This window comes from Lepisosteus oculatus, unplaced genomic scaffold, assembly GCF_040954835.1.
Source record: "Lepisosteus oculatus isolate fLepOcu1 unplaced genomic scaffold, fLepOcu1.hap2 HAP2_SCAFFOLD_52, whole genome shotgun sequence".
Lineage (NCBI taxonomy): Eukaryota > Metazoa > Chordata > Actinopteri > Semionotiformes > Lepisosteidae > Lepisosteus > Lepisosteus oculatus.
In genome coordinates this window covers 1,073,685-1,097,427 of record NW_027168064.1, presented here as the reverse complement: position 1 = coordinate 1,097,427, position 23,743 = coordinate 1,073,685, and the positions used below count along the sequence as shown (strand labels likewise).

The following is a 23,743-nucleotide window of genomic DNA, read 5'->3' as shown; positions in this document are numbered from 1 at the left end:
TTATGAAGACAGAGTCATGTTCAGGTACTTTGCTTGATGGAGGAAGCTCATTTCGGACTCTGTGATCTGCTCACCTGGAAAGGTCTACTGTACTACTACAAGAGAGAAGTAGAGTCTGGAAGAAGGGACAATTTTATGATGCTTTGGAAGGTAATGCTTTTTTTTCTTTGAAATCGAAATGAATCAGAATATCAGTGCAAAAGACAAACTCTTGGTTTGGTTTAAAGAGATATGGTTTTAAAACAGACAAAATGTAGAAAACAGGTGTTTCTCACTTTTGGAAAAGAATGGACCGGGGGTAATATTTTACTAGTTGCAGGGCTGAGATCACTGGGTTACAGTCCTGTAGTGTCACACCAGGGACAGTGGCGCAATGCATAATGCATCTGACTACGGATTAGGAGATTGTAGGTTCGACTCCTACCTGGCTCGGGTCGTTTTAAAACACATCGGGCTATTCCCCAAGTAGCCTGTGCTACTTACTGCATTGTAATCGTACCCAGTAAGAGATTTCCTTCATATAAATGAACTGCACCTGACAGCTTTAGAATAACACCTGGGCTCAGTACGGTGCTGAGAGCTCAGCGTTGCTGTTCTAATTAGCACGCACGATTGTTGCTAGTTGAAAACTTTTCCCAATACCCCGCTTCCGCTGGTTTGCAATACAATCGGCGAAAGCAATTTTTGACAGTCTCGTCAGAGACTGAGCAAGGTGTTTAAAGACAGATTTTGTCATGGTGACATCATGGTAGAAAGAAACGAGCTTGTTACGTCTCAACAGAAACGCTCTTTATCTCTTTCAGCGTTATGCAGAGAACAGCGTCTGTCGAGATCACTTTTGAGTCAGCGCGAAACGCCGTGTGCTGTCAGTTTGATTTCATATTGCTCGTAGCGGCGCCCGGCTTTTGTCTGTCAAACGTTAGGTTGCGCTTCTTCATGCTGCATCGTCGGCATGAGTGGAGCTTTTTAAACGTCTGTACTTACTGCGCCCCATAAGAAATCGTTTGTCCCCGTTCAAAAGAGATTGTGCGATGTCCTGCAGCGTTTGCAAAGCAAACCTTTGACAGTTTGAAAAGAGGAATTTATTGTGCTTCCTGTGCGTGCAGTAGTTACAAAGTTGAAGGTCTTTACACGATCTGCTGCAGTTTTCAGTGGGCGAGCTTTGTCAGATGGCTTGGAAAAACGCACTGTGTTTCGGCTCGGGAAACATCATGGGCAGTGTCCTGCATGTTTTCTGTGTATAGCTGTCTTTTAACACATACAGAATTCATTAGAAATCATTGATTTCTCCAATTAACAAGGGTCCCTTTTGAACCTGCGAGAAGCATTCCTTCAATGTAACAGATTTACTCCGGGGAAAGGCAGCATGACATTGAGAGTAGCTCAAGCTTTCAGCACCCGTATCGGACTGCGTGTATGCAGACACCGCTCAGAATCCCCTGTAAGATTCTCCTTCAATTCCGTTTTGCAGTGCTTTAGCTCTTTCAAAAGGCTTCGCTTTGCTAGTCATAATCCAAGGCTCATGACAGCATTTGAAACCAATTGCCACTGCGTTGGCCAGGAATCGAACCCAGGTCAACTGCTTGGAAGGCAGCTATGCTCAACACTATACCACCAATGCACGCCCACAGGTGCCCTGCAGGACACCACCAGAGAATGCTCACGATTTCGGAAGCTGTCTCCGGGACGTGCTGATTCCACACATCCTGAATAAATCATGATATTGTTAGTTGCTGTAGCTAGACGTTCAAATGAGTTTCATGGCCAGATGGACTGTTTCCTCCAGCGATTTCGATTTTTAAGAACTTTTATTTCCTTTTCACAATAAAATACAGGGCATCACAAATGCTTTACATTAATATACATACTTAAAACAGTATATATGATCACATCTTATTACATTTTGACACGGTACGAGTTACATAGCAACAATTTCTTTTTTCTGAAGCAAATCACATTCTTTACTTAAACATGATAGTGTTTTTCACAGTTTCTTGAGATATTGACCTATGCCCTCTATTTCCCACAGATTTTCTGCTTCCTCCCTCCCTTCTCTCCACAGATCTCTGAGGTAATAGTTCTCTCGGGTGATGAACAGGGCCAGGCTACCTGCAGCCTTGACTGGGATCTTGATGCCTTTGAACAGCCCCATGTTCCTCACTCTCCACAGGGCGTCTTTCCCACTGTTCACCACGGCCCAGATCCTGTCAAACTTCCTCCTGACGTGTTTGACAGGATCTGGGCCGTGTCAAAGAGATGCCGTATATGACGAAAGCAGCGGTCAGGGTAAATTGGGGCGAGAGAGCCTGCAACCAATCTTCAAACTGTGCCCAGAAGGCCTTAGCAAAAAAGCAAGACCACAGGAGATGGGTCACAGTCTCCTCCTCGCTGCAGCCCACCCTAACGCAGCGAGGGCTGGGTGTGAGGACCATACGGTACAAGGAAGTTCGTACCGGTAAGCACTGGTGGACGACACTCCAGGCTAAATCTCTGTGAATGTTGCACAGAAACTTAGAGGATGTGTGTTTCCACACCTTCCTTGTTTGGGCTGATGTTAAAATGCCCACAGGGGTCTGCCTATTGTTCTGGGGTGCAAAGAAATCTTCCAGTTTTTGGACGCTGACATCTCGGAGGGGAATATGGCCAATTGTGTGAGATCTTAGAAAACTTTTAACTGTCCCATAAATTGCAGGGCATGTGTCAGAGAGTGGGACATCCAGCTTGGGTCTGACACCCCACACTCTGAACACCTCCCTACCTACCCAGAGCCTGGAAAAATAAGTCCAGGTACGCGCTGCAGGTGCTGTTGCAAAGCCTCTCAGCACAGAGGCCAGGAAAATGCACAGCAGCTTCGTAGCAATATCTGGGACAGACTTCCCCCCTGAGGGTAGCGGCCTGTACATTATTTCCCTTCTGAGTCTTTCCTGCTTCCCACCCCATAGAAATTGAAACATCAATCTCCTCAGCACCGCCGCAACACGGTGTGGGATTGGGAAGGTAGAAGCCAGAAAATTCAAGACAGGCAAGAGCTTGGCTTTGATGACCAGCACCTTCCCTGTCATGGTGAGGTCTCGGTTCTTCCATTGCATCAGTTTTTTGTTTAAGATTGGCAATTTGTTCTGCCAATTTACTGTTCCCATCTCTTCTCCAAAATACACCCCCAGGACCTTAATTCTCTTCTCTTGCAGCCTGAGATCATGTCCTTCTTTTGGCTCCCTCCAGTTCTGATAAAAAATCTCGCTCTTTGATTTGTTAATTTTTGCAGAGGAAGCCAAAGAGAACCGATCACAGCACTGCAGAGCTCTACTAATTGAGGCATTGTCAGAGAGGAGCAGGGTGACGTCATCCATGTATAGAGATGTCTTTACCTCTCCTCCCCCACTTCCAGGTACTGGTATCCCATTAATGGCCTGATCCTGGCGCAAGGCACAGGCTAAGGGCTCCATAGCCAAAACGAATAACAAGGGGGATAATGGCCAGCCCTGCCTCACAACAGACTTCAAAGGGGCGTGATCTATTGCCATTAACCATTACTCTGCTGTTGCTACCTGTGTACAGCAGGTTAATCCACTTTCTCATGATGGGGCCAAACTTCATGTGCTCAAGTACCGAAGTTAAGTACTGCCGGTTTAGGCGGTCAAAGGCCTTTTCTAGGTCTACACCTGAAATGCACAGAGGGAGGGAGCGATCCTCTGAGTACAGACAGACATCCCTCAACAAGGCCAGGTTGTCGCTCATCAGGCATCCTGCTATCCCACAAGTCTGTTCTTTCCCTACCAGTGAGGCCACTACATTTTGTAGGCGCAGGAAAAGGGCTTTGGACAGGATCTTAGTGTCCACGCCTAACAGGCTGAGGGGTCTCCAGTTCTTTATGTCATTCTTTGCTCCTTTCTTAAACAAGAGAGAGATAGTGCCTTCTCTTAAGGAGTCAGGCAGCAATTCTGTCTTATAGCTTTCCTCGAATAGGAGCAGCAGCGGATCCTGAAGCAGATCCCAAAAGGTGCAATAAAATTCTTTAGGGAGCCCGTCAGCACCCGGAGTTTTCCCCTTCTGTAAGCTCTCCATAGCCTGTCTCAGCTCTTCTACTGTCAAATCCCTCTCAAGTACTTCCCTATCTTCTTCACTCAAAACGTTTTCTAGCTTTGAGGTAAAAAAATGAATTTCTTCATCCTTTACCTCTGTAGAGCTGTACAGTCTTGAGTAGAAGGCCTCGGTGCAGGAGAGGATTGCACTCGGCTCTGTTCTCTCTCGTCCCTCCTCATCAACTACACTTTCCATGACAGACTTGGAGCCTTCCACTTTCCTGAAAAAGAGGCGAGAACACTTCTCATTTTCTTCCAAGAACTGCACTCGACTACTTTCTTCGGCTATGCTCCGGATGTCCTTTTTTAAAAGGGTGATATCCTCGAGCACATCCTGGCTAGCACTCCTCTCCGTCTGGCAGCAGCCTTCCTTCCCTCAGCCATGAAAAAGGCCTTTGTCCTCACCTTCACCTCCTCCCACCACTCTCCTACTGACCCGTACAGACACTGCAAGGACAGCCACTGTGATAGTTTCTCCTTGTAGCAGGATACTACCCCCTCGTTCTCTAGCAGCTTTGTGTTGAGTTTCCAGATGCCTGGGCCAAAGCCCTGGAGTTCCACTCTACGACCTAAAGCCTGATGATCTGAGAAGAAGACAGGCTGAAGAGTGACCCCAACAACTTTCACTCTCTCTGAGACAAAGCAATAGTCAATTCTGGAGCTGCTATTCCTCCCTGACCATGTATATCCTGCTGTTGTGGGATATATACATCTATATGTGTCTGAGAGTTTAAAGTCTTGAACTAAGTTTTGCAGGGCCAGTGACCTGGAATCCAATTTTATCAGAGAGCTAGACTGCCTGTCTGTGTGCTCTAAGATACAATTAAAATCCCCTCCCACTATCACGTCTGTGCTACATAACAATAGGTGAGAGAGTGCCTTGAGTAGCTCCACCCTTCCTCCCACGTCAGTAGGGCAATACACATTGAATATCCGCAGGTTAATGGTCCCCCATTCCACATCCACACACAGCAACCTGCCATCTATGACCCTCTGAATACTTTTCAATTTGAATGCCCATCCTTTGAAAAGAATGGCCACGCCAGAGGCTCTGTTGTTATTGTCCCCTGACCAAACAGAAAGCCCTTTATCCCACCTTTCTTCAAAGCTTTTATACCTCTCTTGATAGGCTAAAGCACACTCCTGCAACATCAACACATCTCCCTCTCTCTGCTGGAGGTAATCAAAGACAGACTGGCATTTAACTCTGTCATTGATACCTCTGGTGTTAAGAGATATTATGTTTAGAGCCATATTACATAAGAAAGTGGAACCAGTCTTTACAAAACACATTTCTCTTCTGTCTCACCTGGTCCCTTCTTCTTTTTCTTTTTCTTCTTACCAATTTCCTGCCAGCCATCCTCTGAATGAGCCTTCATCAGGGTGGCAGCAGTAAAAGCATTCACGGAGTCCATTTCAAGGAAGGGGGTAGAGGGAGGGGTGGAGGGGTTCCAGCTGTTCCCATCGCCATGCTCTCCTTCCTCCTCGCTCGGGGAGAAAACAGAGTCATTTTTCCTTTTCCTCAAGTCCAGCTCCTGGGAGCACTGAGGGGAAAGGGGTGCAGCCGATGCACCAGTCTCCTCTTCCCCCTCACCAACCATTTGCTGCAGATCCTCTGTGATGGACTGGATGGAGGAGAGGAGGGCATCTGTAGCACTTGCAGAGTCTGAGAAAAGCAGCTCCGCTGAATCCTGGGTATCCTCGCTGGACCCGCTCCACCGGGGGGCCCCACACTGGCCCTCGTTCTGAGGAGCAGGAGTGGGGGAGGGGTCCTCGCTGTTCTCGGGGGTTTTCAAACCCTCGTGCTTGTCTGGTGCAGTCTGTTGTGGGGGCGTAGTGGATTTCTCTTCCACCGGCCCCGGAACCACAGCAGGGCAGATCCTGGCTGGAGGCTGAGACTTTATCAAACAAGGGTTCTTTGTTTGACTTGTTGTTTGCTTTGGCTTTTCGGGCCGGTTTGGCTGAAACAAGCACTGCCTCATCCTTTCTCATTTTGAGTTTATTGGCGTAGGCATGAGGGCAGTTTATAAAAACGTGTCCTTCCAAGCCAAGTAAATTGCACTTTGGCAGCATTGAACAGTCAGAGGCTAAATGTCCCTGTTTGCCACAGGTCTTGCAGCATTTCACAGTGCAGGGCGATGCCAGGTGTCCCACAGCGCCGACACACCTTTGGTTGTCCCACATAAAAAACATAGCCATTGCAGGCGCCCAGCCAGATTGTAGAGGGCAGGTGCCTTAAGCCTCCATTTACATTGTCCGGTAGCAAGCGAACCTCGAATTTCCTTGCTCCTGCTTTTATACCGTCAACATATCTAACCTCAGTTCCATGGTGGACGGTGCAGTACTGGTTAAGCCAGGTGTGAATGTCCTCCGTCTTTTTTGAAGGTACAGGCATTGAGCATTGGTGGTTCAGTGTTAGAATTCTCGCCTGCCACGCGGGAGGCTTGGTTTTGATTCCCAGCCAATGCAGTGGCTTTTGCAACTCGCAACTGAAAACCCACTGAAGCTAAGCGGGTGTGAGCTAGGTCAGTACCCGGATGAGGGTGAGCTACAGGGAAAAACAAAGCTTCCAGCTGGAAGCGGTGTTAATGGTGCCGGCGGGGGGGCGCTCACCCTGAGGTCTGTGCGGGTCCCAATGCCCCAGTATAGTGACGGAGATGCTGTGTTGTAAGAGGGCGCTGTCTTTTGGATGAGATGTAAAACCGAGGTCACAGCGCTCTGTGGTCATTAAAAATGACCACCAAAACCTTTGACAAAAGCTCTTGGTAATTGATGGTCTTCAAAAATGCTTCTCCTTTAGGTACATTTTAAATCAGCTGAAAAATGCTGTGAAATGGGGGGCATTTCAGGCCAGTGTAGGATTTTGGTTACAAGAACCATGAAAGTGCACAAGAAAGCCCGTACACTGAATTACACGGCTTTCTATTCAAAAGAGGACAAAAGAAATTCCCTGAGTTCGATTTTTTGCAGCACTGAGAGGGGCACTGTTGCGAGGCCAGTTAGCTCAGTTGGTTAGAGCGTGGTGCTAATAACGCCAAGGTTGTTGGGTCCGGCCGTCTGATTGGCGTTCTTTTCTTTGGGGGGCGGGAAGTGTCCGGCCGCAGGGGATCTTGGGACCTTGCCTGCATAGCGGCTTCCCAGAGTGCGTCGTTTCCGGCACAGTGTGACCGGGTGTTTTCCGAGTTATCGCACGGATTCGGCACGCTCGCAAGCCGTGAGCCGCAGGCGATGAGCCCGGAGCTGAACGGGCCCCACTGGCTAGTTTGTAAGGCCAGGTGCATTGCCAACCACGACCGGCAGCGCAGAGGCGTTGAAGGCGGCCTGGGCTCCTGCAGCTGTGCAGCCACGCACTCTGGTTTCTCTTCATCTCGTACAAATCTTTCGCCTTTTACTAAAGATTTCCGTGGAGAGGAGCATGAATGAGTTCCATGCAATTTTTGTGCTTCCCTGCCTTCGGGTGGGGCGCAGCCTGGCTGGTCAAAGAGAGAAAACAAAAACGCTCGCAATCGGTCTTGTTATGGCGATTGTGGCAGTCTGCTCCGCGAGTCCTCGGTCTCCGGCCGTCTGATTGGCGCTCTTTTCTTTGGGGGTTGGGAAGTGTCCGGCTGCAGGGGATCTTGGGACCTCGCTTTGCATAGCGGCTTCCCAGAGTGCGTCGTTTCCGGCACAGTGTGGCCGGGTGTTTTCCGAGTTATCGCACGGATTGTTCACGCTCGCAAGCCGTGAGCCGCAGGCGATGAGCCCGGAGCTGAACGGGCCCCACTGGCTAGTTTGTAAGGCCAGGTGCATTGCCAACCACGACCGGCAGCGCAGAGGCGTTGAAGGCGGCCTGGGCTCCTGCAGCTGTGCAGCCACGCACTCTGGTTTCTCTTCATCTCGTACAAATCTTTCGCCTTTTACTAAAGATTTCCGTGGAGAGGAGCATGAATGAGTTCCATGCATTTTTTGTGCTTCCCTGCCTTCGGGTGGGGCGCAGCCTGGCTGGTCAAAGAGAGAAAACAAAAACGCTCGCAATCGGTCTTGTTATGGCGATTGTGGCAGTCTGCTCCGCGAGTCCTCGGTCTCCGGCCGTCTGATTGGCGCTCTTTTCTTTGGGGGTTGGGAAGTGTCCGGCCGCAGGGGATCTTGGGACCTCGCTTTGCATAGCGGCTTCCCAGAGTGCGTCGTTTCCGGCACAGTGTGGCCGGGTGTTTTCCGAGTTATCGCACGGATTGGTCACGCTCGCAAGCCGTGAGCCGCAGGCGATGAGCCCGGAGCTGAACGGGCCCCACTGGCTAGTTTGTAAGGCCAGGTGCATTGCCAACCACGACCGGCAGCGCAGAGGCTTTGAAGGCGGCCTGGGCTCCTGCAGCTGTGCAGCCACGCACTCTGGTTTCTTTTCATCTCGTACAAATCTTTCGCCTTTTACTAAAGATTTCCGTGGAGAGGAGCATGAATGCGTTCCATGCAATTTTTGTGCTTCCCTGCCTTCGGGTGGGGCGCAGCCTGGCTGGTCAAAGAGAGAAAACAAAAACGCCCGCAATCGGTCTTGTTATGGCGATTGTGGCAGTCTGCTCCGCGAGTCCACGGTCTCCGGCCGTCTGATTGGCGCTCTTTTCTTTGGAGGGCGGGAAGTGTCCGGCCGCAGGGGATCTTGGGCCCCCGCTTTGCATAGCGGCTTCCCAGAGTGCGTCGTTTCCGGCACAGTGTGACCGGGTGTTTTCCGAGTTATCGCACGGATTCGACACGCTCGCAAGCCGTGAGCCGCAGGCGATGAGCCCGGAGCTGAACGGGCCCCACTGGCTCGTTTGTAAGGCCAGGTGTATTGCCAACCACGACCGGCAGGACAGAGGCATTGAAGGCGGCCTGGGCTCCTGCAGCTGTGCAGTCACGCACTCTGGTTTCTCTTCATCTCATACAAATCTTTCGCTTTTTACTAAAGATTTCCGTGGAGAGGAGCATGAATGAGTTCCATGCAATTTTTGTGCTTCCCTGCCTTCGGGTGGGGCGCAGCCTGGCTGGTCAAAGAGAGAAAACAAAAACGCTCGCAATCGGTCTTGTTATGGCGATTGTGGCAGTCTGCTCCGCGAGTCCTCGGTCTCCGGCCGTCTGATTGGCGCTCTTTTCTTTGGGGGGCGGGAAGTGTCCGGCCGCAGGGGATCTTGGGACCTCGCTTTGCATAGCGGCTTCCCAGAGTGCGTCGTTTCCGGCACAGTGTGGCCGGGTGTTTTCCGAGTTATCGCACGGATTGGGCACGCTCGCAAGCCGTGAGCCGCAGGCGATGAGCCCGGAGCTGAACGGGCCCCACTGGCTCGTTTGTAAGGCCAGGTGTATTGCCAACCACGACCGGCAGGGCAGAGGCCTTGAAGGCGGCCTGGGCTCCTGCAGCTGTGCAGCCACGCACTCTGGTTTCTCTTCATCTCGTACAAATCTTTCGCCTTTTATTAAAGATTTCCGTGGAGAGGAGCATGAATGAGTTCCATGCAATTTTTGTGCTTCCCTGCCTTCGGGTGGGGCGCAGCCTGGCTGGTCAAAGAGAGAAAACAAAAACGCTCGCAATCGGTCTTGTTATGGCGATTGTGGCAGTCTGCTCCGCGAGTCCTCGGTCTCCGGCCGTCTGATTGGCGCTCTTTTATTTGGGGGGCGGGAAGTGTCCGGCCGCAGGGGATCTTGGGACCTCGCTTTGCATAGCGGCTTCCCAGAGTGCGTCATTTCCGGCACAGTGTGGCCGGGTGTTTTCCGAGTTATCGCACGGATTCGGCACGCTCGCAAGCCGTGAGCCGCAGGCGATGAGCCCGGAGCTGAACGGGCCCCACTGGCTCGTTTGTAAGGCCAGGTGTATTGCCAACCACGACCGGCAGGGCAGAGGCCTTGAAGGCGGCCTGGGCTCCTGCAGCTGTGCAGCCACGCACTCTGGTTTCTCTTCATCTCGTACAAATCTTTCGCCTTTTACTAAAGATTTCCGTGGAGAGGAGCATGAATGAGTTCCATGCAATTTTTGTGTTTCCCTGCCTTCGGGTGGGGCGCAGCCTGGCTGGTCAAAGAGAGAAAACAAAAACGCTCGCAATCGGTCTTGTTATGGCGATTGTGGCAGTCTGCTCCGCGAGTCCTCGGTCTCCGGCCGTCTGATTGGCGCTCTTTTCTTTGGGGGTTGGGAAGTGTCCGGCTGCAGGGGATCTTGGGACCTCGCTTTGCATAGCGGCTTCCCAGAGTGCGTCGTTTCCGGCACAGTGTGGCCGGGTGTTTTCCGAGTTATCGCACGGATTGGTCACGCTCGCAAGCCGTGAGCCGCAGGCGATGAGCCCGGAGCTGAACGGGCCCCACTGGCTAGTTTGTAAGGCCAGGTGCATTGCCAACCACGACCGGCAGCGCAGAGGCTTTGAAGGCGGCCTGGGCTCCTGCAGCTTTGCAGCCACGCACTCTGGTTTCTCTTCATCTCGTACAAATCTTTCGCCTTTTACTAAAGATTTCCGTGGAGAGGAGCATGAATGAGTTCCATGCAATTTTTGTGCTTCCCTGCCTTCGGGTGGGGTGCAGCCTGGCTGGTCAAAGAGAGAAAACAAAAACGCTCGCAATCGGTCTTGTTATGGCGATTGTGGCAGTCTGCTCCGCGAGTCCACGGTCTCCGGCGTCTGATTGGCGCTCTTTTCTTTGGGGGGCGGGAAGTGTCCGGCCGCAGGGGATCTTGGGACCTCGCTTTGCATAGCGGCTTCCCAGAGTGCGTCGTTTCCGGCACAGTGTGGCCGGGTGTTTTCCGAGTTATCGCACGGATTGGGCACGCTCGCAAGCCGTGAGCCGCAGGCGATGAGCCCGGAGCTGAACGGGCCCCACTGGCTCGTTTGTAAGGCCAGGTGTATTGCCAACCACGACCGGCAGGGCAGAGGCCTTGAAGGCGGCCTGGGCTCCTGCACAGCACCCACCCACTGTGTCCCACAGCACCACAGCGCCGACACACCTTTGGGTGTCCCACATAAAAAACATAGCCATTGCAGGCGCCCAGCTGGATTGTAGAGGGCAGGTGCCTTAAGCCTCCATTTACATTGTCCGGTAGCAAGCGAACCTCGAATTTCCTTGCTCCTGTTTTTATACCGTCAACATCTCTAACCTCAGTTCCATGGTGGACGGTGCAGTACTGCTTAAGCCAGGTGTGAATGTCCTCCGTCTTTGCCATTTCCGAGAACATAACAACATGCACCGTTTTCCTCTCTCTCTGTGTCAGAGGCTGCAAGTTGATCTTCTCAAGGGCAGGAACTTTCCCTCTTTTTGCCTCAAACACATCCACACATTGTTCAAACAGAGAATAGGTAGCAAAAACAACCTCAAATTCTTTCTGACCTGGGAGAGCGAAGATGAAATCCAAGTGCCGAGGTTCAAAGCCAAGTTCCTTCTGTAACACTTTTCTGCTGAACTGCATACGATCCATGAAGAGGTCATCCAAAAGCTCAAAACGTACAGCATTCTTGCGGGATCCAAAGGTTGCCATCTCAAACTGCAAAACAAACACTGCTTCCACAAAACAAGAAAACAATCCAACTACAGGCTGATCAAGGTATCTCCCCTGCCAGGTAAGCTGAGAGCCACTGGCTCGTTTGTAAGGCCAGGTGCATTGACAACCACGACTGGCAGGGCAGAGGACTTGAAGGCGGCCTGGGCTCCTGCAGCTGTCCAGCCACGCACTCTGGTTTCTCTTCATCTCGTACAAATCTTTTGCCTTTTACTAAAGATTTCCATGGAGAGGAGCATGAATGAGTTCCATACAATTTTTGTGCTTCCCTGCCTTCGGGTGGGGCGCAGCTGGGCTGGTCAAAGAGAGAAAACAAAACCGCTCACAATCGCTCTTACAATGCAGTAAGTAGCACAGGCTACTTAGGGAGTAGGCTCTTCTTCTTCTTCTTCTTCTTTTTCACAGCCTTAGTCCCAGACTGTCCTGGGGTCAGCTGCTTTGGTTGCTCTTCTCCATTTGTCTCTGTCGAGCACATCTTCCTCACTCACTTCACATACCTCCATATCTTTTCTCACACAATCTATCCATCTCTTTCTAGGCCTGCCTCTTCCATTGTTACCTTCCACCTCAAATTCCATTACCCTCTTTGTTACTTCCTCAAAGTCCCTCCTCATGATATGTCCATACCACCGTAACCTCGCCTCTCGAATCTTCTCAACCACATCCACCACCCTACATTGTCTACGGATTTCTTCATTTCTGATCTTATCCTTCATTGAAATCTGCAGAATCCATCTCAACATCCTCATTTCAGTTCTTCTCATCAAGTTCTCTTCCCTCTTTCCAACTGCCAAGCATTCAGCTCCATATAGTAGTACAGGTCTAATCACAGTCTTGTACATTTTGCACTTTAACTTTCTGGGAATTTTCCTGTCACAGATTATTCCAGTTATCTCTCTCCACTTGTTCCATCCAGCTTTCACTCTTTGTTTTACTGCCTCCAGTGTTTCTCCTCCCTTTACCAGTTTTGATCCAAGGTATTTAAAGTCATCAACTTGTTTCAGTTTTCCTCCATTTGTCTCCTCAACATTGGTCATAGTATCTCCTCTTCTCTCCATTACCATTATTTCAGATTTTTGTGCATTCATTTTCAGTCCACCCTTTTCCAGACTCCTCTGCCATTTGAACACTTTCTCCCGTAGTTCTACTTCTGAGTCTGCCATCAGTGCCACATCATCAGCAAAGATGAGTTCCCAAGGCACTTCTGTTCTTACCTCCTCTGTCAGTGTGTCAATAATGTTTATGAAAAGGAAAGAACTTAGTGCTGATCCTTGGTGTACTCCAACTGTGATTTCAAACTCTTTTGTCTCTCCCTGTTGTGTTATCATCTTCGTAGTTGCATCTCTATAGGTTGCTTGAACTAACTTCACCATGCTTTCTGGTACTCCTTTCTTCCTCAAGCACCAATACACCACCTCTCTGGGCACACGGTCATATGCCTTCTCCAAGTCCAGAAAGGCCACATACAGCTTTTTCCCTTTCTCTAGTGTCTTCTCCTGTAACTGTCTCATCACAAAAATGGCATCTGTTGTGCTTTTCCCCACTGAGAATCCAAATTGTGAGTTGTGGATCCTGATTATCTTCCTGAGTCTCTTGTCCAGAATTTTTTCCAGGATTTTCAATCCATGTTCCAGAAGTTTTATTCCTCTATAGTTTTAACACTCCATTGGGTCTCCTTTCTCCTTGTAGATGGTAACCATACTGCTTTTTGTCCATTCTTCTGGAATTCTCTCTTCCTTTGCAATATTGTTTAGCAATCTCGTCAGCCACTGAATCCCCTCTTCATCGAGGTTCTTAAAGTGTTCTGCTGCTATTCCTGATGGTCCAGTTGCTTTGCCCACTTTCATCTCTTTGATAGCTTCTGTCACTTCCTTTACTGAAATTTCTTGGATTGGTCCACACACTACGTCTGCCTCCACTAGGTTCTCCCTCTCATTTTCTACATTTAACAGATTTTTGAAGTACTCCAGCCATCTTTGCTTGATCTGTTCTTCTTTAATCAAGACTCTGCCTTCTCCATCCTTGAGTCCCGCCACCCGGATAATATCTTTTTTCTGTCTCGCTCTATGTTTAGCAATCTTGTAGATTTGGTCCTCTCCTTCCTTTGTTTCAAGTTTCTCATTCCATTCTTTCCAGGCTCTTTCCTTTGCTCTTGCTACACTTCTTTTTGCTACCTTCTTTAGTCTCTTATATTCTTGTAATTCTCCAGTGCCATCTTTCAGTGCCTTGTATGCTTTTTTCTTTTCCTTCAGTGTTTCCTGAACTTCCATATCCCACCACCACTCTTCATTTTCCCTCGGTCTGCCTCCTCTTGTCTTTCCACAAACCCTGGTAGCAGCCTCTTCTAGGATGTGGCTCATCTCAGTCCACTCTTCTTCAACTGAAGGCTCCTCTGTTTCCTCTGTGTTGTTTTTCATTTCTTTCACCAGCCTGTTGAAATCTACTTTGTTTTCTCTCAGTTTCCACACTTTTGTTCGTGCTGGGTGTTTCCTCTGCCTTATTCTTCGCTCCTTCAATATTGTGATGTCCATCACCAGTAGCCTGTGTTGTCTGGTAACAGCCTCATAGGGCAGGACTTTAGCATCTTGGACTTTCGCTCTATCAATTCTTCTCACTAATATGTAATCTATTTGGGTATCATGGCCTCCACTCCTGTATGTCACCTTTTGCTCATAATTCTTCGTGAACCCTGTGTTCACTGCAAACAATTCAAGAGCTTGGAGTGTCTCTAGTAGCCTTCCTCCTTCTTCATTTCTCTCTCCTAGCCCTCTCTGACCATGTTCATCTGGATAATCTGGGCATTTCTCTCCTAAATGTGCATTGAAGTCTCCTCCAATTACCACCATTTCATTTCCTGGGATTCTGCTAATCACTTCTTCGAGATCTTCCAAAAAGCTCTCCTTTTCCTCCTGTGGTCTTCCTACCTGTGGTGCATATACAGAGATGATATTCCATAACCCACTCTCAAAAGCCACCTGTACATTGATAATCCTGTCTGAGTGTCTAACCACCCTCACTATCTTGTCTGCTAGGTCTTTGCACACTATCACACCCACTCCATTCATTTTGGTACTCTTTCCAGCATATAGAATCATGTATCCCTCTCCTAGGTGTCTTGAGCTGTTTCCTTTCCACTTGGTTACTTGCACACACAAGATCTCCACTTTTCTCCTTGCCATAGTTTCAACCAATTCTCTCCCTCTCCCTGTCATGGTGCCAACATTCCAACTCCCCACTCTCATTGACTTAACATTCCTTCCAGGCCCCTTCACCTTGTTTCTTTTCTGTAGCCCCCACTCTACAGTTTTCCCCACAGTAGCATAATTTCCATTAGTACCCTGTTGGGACACAGCACTAATGGCGGACGTTGTTAACCCGGGCCCCGGCCGATCCGGTATGTGGTTTGTGTTCTTTGCAACCATGGTTTTGGCAAGATGGTTTTACGTCAGATGCCCTTCCCGACACAACCCTTTTAGTCGCCTCTTACGACAGGCACTTAGGGAGTAGGCTGATGTGTTTAAAAACAGCCAGCGCCAGGCAGGAGTCGAACCTCCAAACTCCTAATCCATAGTCAGACACATTATCCATTGCACCACTGGCCCTGGTGTGACACTACAGGACTGTAACCCAGTGAGCTTAGCACTGCAACTAGTAAAATATTACCCCTGGTCCATTCTTTTCCAAAAGTGAGAAACACCTGTTTTCTACATTTTGTCTGTTTTAAAACCATATCTCTTTAAACCAAACCAAAAGTTTGTCTTTTGCACTGATATTCTGATTCATTTCGATTTCAAAGAAAAAAAAACATTACCTTCCAAAGCATCATAAAATTGTCCCTTCCTCCAGACTCTACTTCTCTCTTGTAGTAGTACAGCAGACCTTTCCAGGTGAGCAGATCACAGAGTCCGAAATGAGCTTCCTCCATCAAGCAAAGTACCTGAACATGACTCTGTCATCATAAAAGCGCCCCTGTAATAAAGAAATTAAATCCGAAATCAAGAGGGCAGTTGCCTACTGAAGTTCAAGAAGTCATAAATTTTAACCTAGCAACACATTAAAGGCTGCATCTATACAAGTACGATTCTAGAAATGCTCACCAGATTACGTTTTAAGAAAGAACTGCGCCTCAGGTTCCGCCGAGATCTTAACTCGGATGGCAGGATTCAGAGTCTGGAGTGTGGAATGATGGCGCACGGAGGGTCCACATACTGTGGATCTCTCAGTGATCTTCCGCGTGTTCAAACCGCCAGCGTGTGACTCCCCTGTCCCCGTGACCTCATTGCTCTGCTCTCGCCTCTGTGCAGCTGAGCCCGACTCATGGTAAAGTGGAAAAAAATATGCCCTAAACGTGAGATTTACTCTGGAGTGAGGATAGTTGTTACCTTCTTATCGTTGAAACGGATGTATGTGATATGGCGACTAGGTTCTTCTCCATTAGCAGGCTTAAGGTTAAAGAAAAAAACATTGCTGCATCCATTTTAAGAAAAACAAGTCGCGTTAAAGACAGGAAATGAATACTTGCATTTAATTAAGTCTAGCCGTAGGCGGTTGTCTGTAAGGACCAGTTCAGTTCGAGAAGACAGAACGAAGAAGGCACCACTGGGATTCGGACCCAGCATCTCCTGTTTAAGGAGACAAGCACTTTAACCAACTAAGCCACGGCACCCTGGGAGTGTTGTCCTTTTGCAGCCACTTGGACACACCACTCAGACACATCTGCATTCGGTGTGTGCTCCGCCTGCTCGCTGAGCAAGTTGCCACCTTTACATACAATAGCAACATCGACACCAAGAGAAAGGATGACAAATGGCTTTTATCTGGAACTTTTCATGTCCAAGGAGCTCAATGTGCTTTCTGTGTACAACAGGGCCACTGAACTCCACACTGGCCACTGAACCACAGCAGTGGCTTGCTGGCTTGACATCTCCCAAGGAAAATGTTGAAATCGCATGTGGAACAGGAAAAGGACCCTCGAGTACGAGGGAAAAAAAAGAAAAAGATCATCTTTAGCGCGCCAACCCATGTCTGGACAGCCCAGTTTCGTCGACGAGGTGGCCGAGTGGTTAAGGCGATGGACTGCTAATCCGTTGTGCTCTGCACGCATGGGTTCGAATCCCATTCTCGTCGCTCTCTATGTCTGACACGTGTGCCCGTTCGACGTTGGCCCTCCTTTTGTTTGCTCCAGTACTAGAGCCGTGCATTTTCTAGCGGTGGCTGAACATGGTATAGTAGGCTAACGTCGGTATCGAGCAGTGGCAGTAACAGTATTTACGTGCCGCTGCTGCCAAGTGGCTCTGGTTTGAGACTGCGTTTTCACTTACTTGCAGCACAAACGGAGAAAGCGATTTTTGACAGTCTCTCGAGAGACTGCGCTAGGTGTTTAGGGATAGATCAAAGGGATAGACTTTGTCAGTTCCCCCTGGGATGATGGCCTCTCAAATAGTTTGTGATTCCTCTAGACGTTTATACAGTAGAAGCCTGCTTCGTGGCTTAAATCCAAGCTAAGGAAACGAGTTAGAGGTCTGATGCAGAACTGCGAATTCAATGAAGGGGAACACTACAGTACATTGCACTGTATGTGTGAGGAAAGCTGCCCCCTTCTGTTCCTTGTCGACCGAACAGAGGACTGTAAAGGATACCGCCAAGAAACTTTAGGATGCTGGTTGGAATCCAGCTCCAAAGAGGCCCCTTTGGGTGTTATGTCATCAAAAAGTAAGAACAGAGAATCTCCCTTTGATCAAAAGCGCAACAGAACTGTTTTCCGTGGAGCAGGTTTCAGACCCGTAGACCTGTTTTATTTGTAGGGCAGGGCGCATTCCCAAACGCGAATCTCCTGTTTTAGAAATGGTTTGGGGCGGCGTGAAGTGAAAATAAGAAGTGGGCTCCAGATGCACATGGAAGCAATCAAGTGTTTCATCCGAGCTGTTTCAAAGACTGCTCAACAGCTTTCCTTTCACAGAGGCCCAACGATTAATGATGGGGGTGCACCCTTCAATGTGCCTTACGACTCTAGGGAGTGATTGAGACGATTCGTAGCGTGTTTTCATTTCCCTCTATTCCCCGTGTTGCAGTGGTAGGATGACGTAAATTCCTGCTTCAACACGTAACGGCATTATAATCACGTGCAGGAGCTGAGGGCTTTTGTTTTGTTTCGTTTTCCATGGCGTTCGTAAACGCGCAAAACAAAGACAATTCCTCCGTCTAACACGAATGTAAATGCTTTTGAAAGTGCAGTGTGGTGCAGCTTGTAAAATCCTTGTCCACATTTTTGGTTTGTTGATGTTTTTTCTGTCTGCCAAAGTTGCATTTTGACATCCGGACGGGGAGACTTTATCATTTGAACGTGAAGCCAGCCTTAAACCCTCTGAGGCGTGTCTGTCTGCCGGCATGTATCTTGTGAAAGGTTTTTTTTTTTTAACGGAGAGCGACTTAAAAAAAGTTTCTGCAGCCACCTCGCACTCCGTGTTAGATTATAGGAGGAATGCGGCGGCGGCGAGCTCGCTGTAGTTGTGGCCGAGTAGTTAAGGCGATAGACTTGAAATCCATTGGGGACTCCCCGCTCAGGTTCGAATCCTGCCGACTATGGCGTCTGCCGCACGTTGCCTTGTGCCTGTGCGGCAAAGGCGAAGTGCAGTTTCTCCTTTCCTGGTACTATAAAAATGCTACATCGCTTGGTCCTGCTTCCATGGAAAGCAGTTCTTCAGGTAATTCTACTCTCTTACCAAAGCTGTTAGGTTCCTTTCCGTGGTGAGAGGGGTTGTCATGCAACGCTGCCACATAGTGCCGACAGACAAGTGTGTTGCGGGAGAAGAGAAAAGTGTTTGAAGATTTAAGAGTGTCTTAGGTGGAGCCAAAATCAAGTGTCACAAATGCAAGTGGGAGGATTTCCAATGTTTAATATGGTAAAAATAAGCGGAAGTTATCTGCCGGTCCGGCACAGTCTGCCATGCTTTTGTCATATACTGTAAAGTGGTGTCGAACTGGGTGTCGAACTGGAGCCTCACCATTTGCATATGTGAGGCTCCAGTTATACATCGAGTGTCACATTAAATGACAAAAATGAAGAGAGTTAAAGCAGCTGGAGAGGTTTTCTTACAACTTTTGAGCTGACACAGTTTTGGAAAATGTTTCCTTCACGCTGCACTGTACAACATAGGCAGCCAAGAGTCCCCAAAACAAAACAGAATTGACAGATAGGAGAAAATTCCCATTCGTCCTGAAGTTCCCAAAATCCAGCACTGAGCGTAAACAAAGTGTCTAAGTAGCGTGGGAATGCTAACCCTAACCCTAGCTGGAGTTTGAGCAATCCAGCACTGAGCGTAAAAAGATGAGTCAAAGTAACGTCTAATCGGATTAGTTTCCTTAGAGCTGGTTCAGAGTTTGCTCAAGAGTTTACCTTTCACAGATGCGCAAAGAAGAATGTTGGGGGTGCAAGCTTCAAGGCGCCTTACAGCTGTAGGGTGTGATTCGAGACGATTCGTGGCGTGTGCTGGTTCCCATATACCGTATGCACCGGGGTGCAGTACTAGGATGACGTACAATACCGCTTGGGCACGTAACGGCGTTATATGCAGGGTTTTCGTTTGTTCGTTTTGTTTTGCTCTGCTTTGCTTTGTTTTGCTTTCCATCGCGTTGGTAAGAGCGTAAATAAAAAGGCGATTCCTGCGTCTACCACTAATGTAAGAGCTATTTCAAGTGCGACGTGGTGCGGCTTTTCAAATGCTTGTGGGCATTTCTCTGTTGTTGATTCTTTTTTTGTGTGTAACAAAGTGGTATTTTCATGTCCGGACGGGGAGACTTTATCATTCCGACATGAAGCCACCCTTAAGTCCTCTGAGGCGTGTCTGTCTGCAAGGCTTGTATTTTGGAAATGTTTTTTTGAAACGGAGAACGACTTTGAAATAGGCTTTCGCCGGCGCCTCGCGATCCAGGTAAGATTGTAGCAAGAACGCAGCGGCGGTGGGGCTTGCTGTAGTCGTGGCCGAGTAGTTAAGGCGATGGACTAGAAATCCATTGGGGTCTCCCCGCGCAGGTTCGAATCCTGCCGACTACGTTGTCTGCCTCCAGTCGGTGTGTTTCGGCGCAAGCAAAGAAGCGCGCCTCTTTGCTGTTCCTGGTGGTTTTAAAACGCCCAATCGCTTGTACCCACTGCCTTGGAAATAAGTTCTTCAGCGTCCGCGAATGGCATTTTGCAGCTGGAAGCAGATGTCGACGCGTTTTCCACAGAGCACCAAAAAAGCGTCTTTTTTGAAGGTCCAGGCACTGAGCATTGGTGGTTCAGTGGTAGAATTCTCGCCTGCCATGTGGGAGGCTTGGGTTTGATTCCCGGCCAATGCAGTGGCTTTTGCAGGGAGCGGCTCCATCACTTGCATTCCCTTGCAACTCGCAACTGAAAACCCACTGAAGCTAAGCAGGTGTGAGCCAGGTCAGTACCCGGATGAGGGTGAGCTACAGGGAAAAACAAAGCTTCCAGCTGCAAGCGGTGTTAATGGTGCCGGCGGGGGGGCGCTCACCCTGAGGTCTGTGCCGGTCCCAATGCCCCAGTATAGTGACGGAGATGCTGTGTTGTAAAAGGGCGCTGTCTTTTGGTTGAGATGTAAAACCGAGGTCACAGCGCTCTGTGGTCATTCAAAATGACCACCAAAACCTTTGACAAAAGCTCTTGGTAATTGATGGTCTTCAATAATGCTTCTCCTTTAGGTACATTTTAAATCAGCTGAAAAATGCTGTGAAATGGGGGGGCACTTCAGGCCAGTGTAGGATTTGGGTTACAAGAACCATGAAACTGCACGAGAAAGCCCGTACACTGAATTACACGGCTTTCTATTCAAAGGAGGAAAAAAGAAATTCCCTGAGTTCGATTTTTTGCAGCACAGAGAGGAGCACTGTCGTGAGGCCAGTTAGCTCAGTTGGTTAGAGCGTGATGCTAATAACACCAAGGTCACGGGTTTGAGCCCCGTACGGGCCAGGTCCTTTTCTCCTCTCTTACCAAAGCTGTTAGGTTCCTTTCCGTGGTGAGAGGGGTTGTCATGCAACGCTGCCACATAGTGCCGACAGACAAGAGTGTTGCGGGAGAAGAGAAAAGTGTTTGAAGATTTAAGAGTGTCTTACTGTAGGTGGAGCCAAAATCAAGTGTCACAAATGCAGGTGGTTGGATTTCCAATGTTTAATATGGTAAAAATAAGCGGAAGTTATCTGCCGGTCTGGCACAGTCTGCCATCCTTTTGTCAGATACTGTAAAGTGGTGTCGAACTGGGTGTCGAACTGGAGTCTCACCATTTGCATATGTGTGTGCGTTGTTAGTTGATCTGACAATTGATTTTCTAAAAGCCCCAACGAACAACCTCGTGTTTATTGCTACAATTAATAATTGTCTCAGTAAACCCATCAAACCTCTACATTTAATGGCGTCCCTGGGCGGGCGAGTTTAGAATAAAATGAGAATCAATCGCACAGAATAACTGATGTTATACAGTTATACATCGAGTGTCACATTAAATGACAAAAATGAAGAGAGTTAAAGTAGCTGGAGAGGTTTTCTTACAACTTTTGAGCTGACACAGTTTTGGAAAATGTTTCCTTCACGCTGCACTGTACAACATAGGCAGCCAAGAGTCTCCAAAACAAAACAGAATTGACAGATAGGAGAAAATACCCATTCGTCCTGAAGTTCCCATAATCCAGCACTGAGCGTAAACAAAGTGTCTAAGTAGCGTGGGAATGCTAACCCTAACCCTAGCTGGAGTTTGAGCAATCCAGCACTGAGCGTAAAAAGATGAGTCAAAGTAACGTCTAAATTGGGTTAGTTTCCTTAGAGCTGGTTCAGAGTTTGCTCAAGAGTTTACCTTTCACAGATGGGCAAAGAAGAAAGTTGGGGGTGCACGCTTCAAGGCACCTTACAGCTGTAGGGAGTGATTCGAGACGATTCGTGGCGTGTGCTCGTTCCCATATACCGTACGCCCCGGGGTGCAGTGCTAGGATGACGTACAATACCGCTTGGGCACGTAACGGCGTTATATGCAAGTGCGGGATGTGAGGGTTTTCGTTTTTCCGTTTTGTTTTGCTCTGCTTTGCTTTGTTTCGTGGTCAAGAGGCGTAAGGTAAGTCGTAATCCAGGGAGAACACTGGTGGCAAACAGTCCGAGGTGAGAGGCGAGGTCCAAAGTCAAAAAGGCAGAAGGGGAGTCCAATATCCAGAATAAACGAGGTAATGGAAAAAACGCCAGGTAGAGCTCTCAAGGCATAGACTCAATACCGAGCAGCGGGAAGCAGGTAAAGATGGTAAAAATAGCACTGTGTACCGCACGGTGGAGTGTGTGCAGGTGGGTTAACTCGTGCGGCAGGGTTTGTTAATAATCACCCACTGCTGGTGCTGATTAGATCGCTTAAGAGTTGGTCTTAACTGCCTGGCGGTCATGACAAGCTCCTCTTTAAGCTGTGGTTTAGTTTTGCATTCATGTGTTTCTAGAGCAGTTATTTATGGGGGTGGGTGGGTCTTTCACAGAGGCTCAGGACAAATCCCCCGCATGAAAGTCTACTGTGTGCGTTCAAACAGTCACAGGTCAAGAGCCAGGCAGGAGGACAATGGACAGAAGAGCCAACGAGCTAAAAATAAAAGAACGAATATGAAAAAGCCACCATCTTTTTCTTTTTGACATTTTCCGACATTCATGCAAGCCAAGACAAAGTTGCTCGTAGCTACTTGTGGATTCCAATACTCTATCGAGTGCTTTGATGAGTTTTTGCAATTTGATTGTCGTCCTGTCAGCCTGTTTCTGTTTTTTTTTTCAATCTAGTGATGGAAAGTAAGAGGGAAATGATGGAGCAATCAATAACCGCTCCGGAAAAAAAATGGCAGAAAGAAATGGCCCGTCACTAAGGACATTTGTGAAGCAGAGGAGTGACATCACCACAAAGGCGACTTATTCTGCTGATCGTTTTGGTGAATAATGATTGAGGCGCGTTAAGAGAAAGGTAGCTGCATCAGCATGCTTAGGCTGCAAAGGATAAAGCAAAGGTTTACTCCATGCTGAAAAGAGAAAAAAAGAAGCACAACGTTTTGGCTGTGGAGCCTTCTGCGCCATCTTCTTTAGCGATGGTGATGATGTTTACATTGGAAAAACTGAGACACCCATACCAGAGGGGCTTGAACCACCAACCTTTCAGTTAACAGCCAAATGCACTAACCGATTGCTCCACAGAGACTGACGGCCGCTTGTGCTCCCTACATTTGCAGGTTTATGGTCAAAGAAAACAATCGTTTGCGCTTCTTGTAGCCAGCAATATTTTTTCACTGACAACCAAGAAATTGATTTCATCTTTCACAAAATGTATGGATTTCTTCAGAAACAAGTTATTCCAGAAAGGAAATGCATTCTTGCATTAAACTGAACAAAGCTGTACATGTTTGTCTGAAATGATACATTTGGCACAACAAGACACGGAGAGAGGCACAGCTGGTATTCAGACCCAGGATCGCCTGCTTACTAGGCAGGCACTTTAAGCCACTAGGGAGCACCGCACTTTTACAGACACTTGGACACATCTGCGCTCGGTGTGCACTTAACATAATCTCTGAGCCCGTTGTCTCTTTCCCATTTAATAGCAGAACTGACGCCAAGAGAAATGATGAGAAATGGCATTTATTTGACACTTCTCATGGAGCTCAATGCCCTTGACACCTCCCCAAGGCGACAGAGCTGCATTCTTTGGCGACAACATTTTTTCTTTTGTTTTATTTCTATACTTATTGATAGAAAAAAAAAACGATATGTCATGTACTGTAAGGGAAATGTCTCTTTTCATGGGGAAAGCTAGCACCAGCAAATGTTGTGTTTAGAAGAAGTGATTTAACATGACACGTGACCTAATTTACCGGAGCAAAAGCTCACCCAGCAAGCCCTGCTTTACTTCTACAGGAGAGAAGTACTGTAGAGTCTGCAAGATGTTCAGCTGGGTAGCTACGTCACCATGCCTCGGCTGCAAAGGAACAAGTAATAGGTTTATTGCATGCTGAAAAGAGAAGAAAGGAAACACAACGTTTCGGCCATGAGGTCTTCTCACACCTGAAGAAGCCTCACACCTGTAAAAGGTTCCATGGTTTTCTTTCTTCTCTTTTCAACATGGAATACACCTATTGTCTGCAAGATGTTAGAATTTCACGGTGTTTTGGAAGAAAA

General features: G+C 48.3%; 11 non-coding genes across 11 annotated transcripts; all 11 read left to right on the top strand.

Moving 5' to 3' along the window:
* The first annotated feature begins 564 nt into the window (after positions 1-564).
* On the top strand, positions 565-703 carry LOC138230894 (U4 spliceosomal RNA). The gene has a single exon (XR_011186482.1). It is a non-coding gene; the product is annotated as a U4 spliceosomal RNA (small nuclear RNA).
* Positions 704-7,429: 6,726 nt separating this feature from the next.
* LOC138230904 (U5 spliceosomal RNA) lies at positions 7,430-7,546 on the top strand. The gene has a single exon (XR_011186492.1). It is a non-coding gene; the product is annotated as a U5 spliceosomal RNA (small nuclear RNA).
* Positions 7,547-7,937: 391 nt separating this feature from the next.
* On the top strand, positions 7,938-8,054 carry LOC138230919 (U5 spliceosomal RNA). The gene has a single exon (XR_011186507.1). It is a non-coding gene; the product is annotated as a U5 spliceosomal RNA (small nuclear RNA).
* Positions 8,055-8,445: 391 nt separating this feature from the next.
* Positions 8,446-8,562, top strand: LOC138230949 (U5 spliceosomal RNA). The gene has a single exon (XR_011186537.1). It is a non-coding gene; the product is annotated as a U5 spliceosomal RNA (small nuclear RNA).
* Positions 8,563-8,953: 391 nt separating this feature from the next.
* Positions 8,954-9,070, top strand: LOC138230954 (U5 spliceosomal RNA). Its single transcript, XR_011186542.1, has one exon. It is a non-coding gene; the product is annotated as a U5 spliceosomal RNA (small nuclear RNA).
* Positions 9,071-9,461: 391 nt separating this feature from the next.
* On the top strand, positions 9,462-9,578 carry LOC138230947 (U5 spliceosomal RNA). The gene has a single exon (XR_011186535.1). It is a non-coding gene; the product is annotated as a U5 spliceosomal RNA (small nuclear RNA).
* A 391-nt stretch (positions 9,579-9,969) lies between these two features.
* LOC138230902 (U5 spliceosomal RNA) lies at positions 9,970-10,086 on the top strand. The gene has a single exon (XR_011186490.1). It is a non-coding gene; the product is annotated as a U5 spliceosomal RNA (small nuclear RNA).
* A 391-nt stretch (positions 10,087-10,477) lies between these two features.
* On the top strand, positions 10,478-10,594 carry LOC138230910 (U5 spliceosomal RNA). The gene has a single exon (XR_011186498.1). It is a non-coding gene; the product is annotated as a U5 spliceosomal RNA (small nuclear RNA).
* A 1,140-nt stretch (positions 10,595-11,734) lies between these two features.
* On the top strand, positions 11,735-11,851 carry LOC138230933 (U5 spliceosomal RNA). Its single transcript, XR_011186521.1, has one exon. It is a non-coding gene; the product is annotated as a U5 spliceosomal RNA (small nuclear RNA).
* A 4,759-nt stretch (positions 11,852-16,610) lies between these two features.
* trnas-gcu (transfer RNA serine (anticodon GCU)) lies at positions 16,611-16,692 on the top strand. Its single transcript has one exon. It is a non-coding gene; the product is annotated as a tRNA-Ser (tRNA).
* Positions 16,693-19,536: 2,844 nt separating this feature from the next.
* On the top strand, positions 19,537-19,618 carry trnas-aga (transfer RNA serine (anticodon AGA)). The gene has a single exon. It is a non-coding gene; the product is annotated as a tRNA-Ser (tRNA).
* The last annotated feature ends 4,125 nt before the right edge of the window (positions 19,619-23,743 follow it).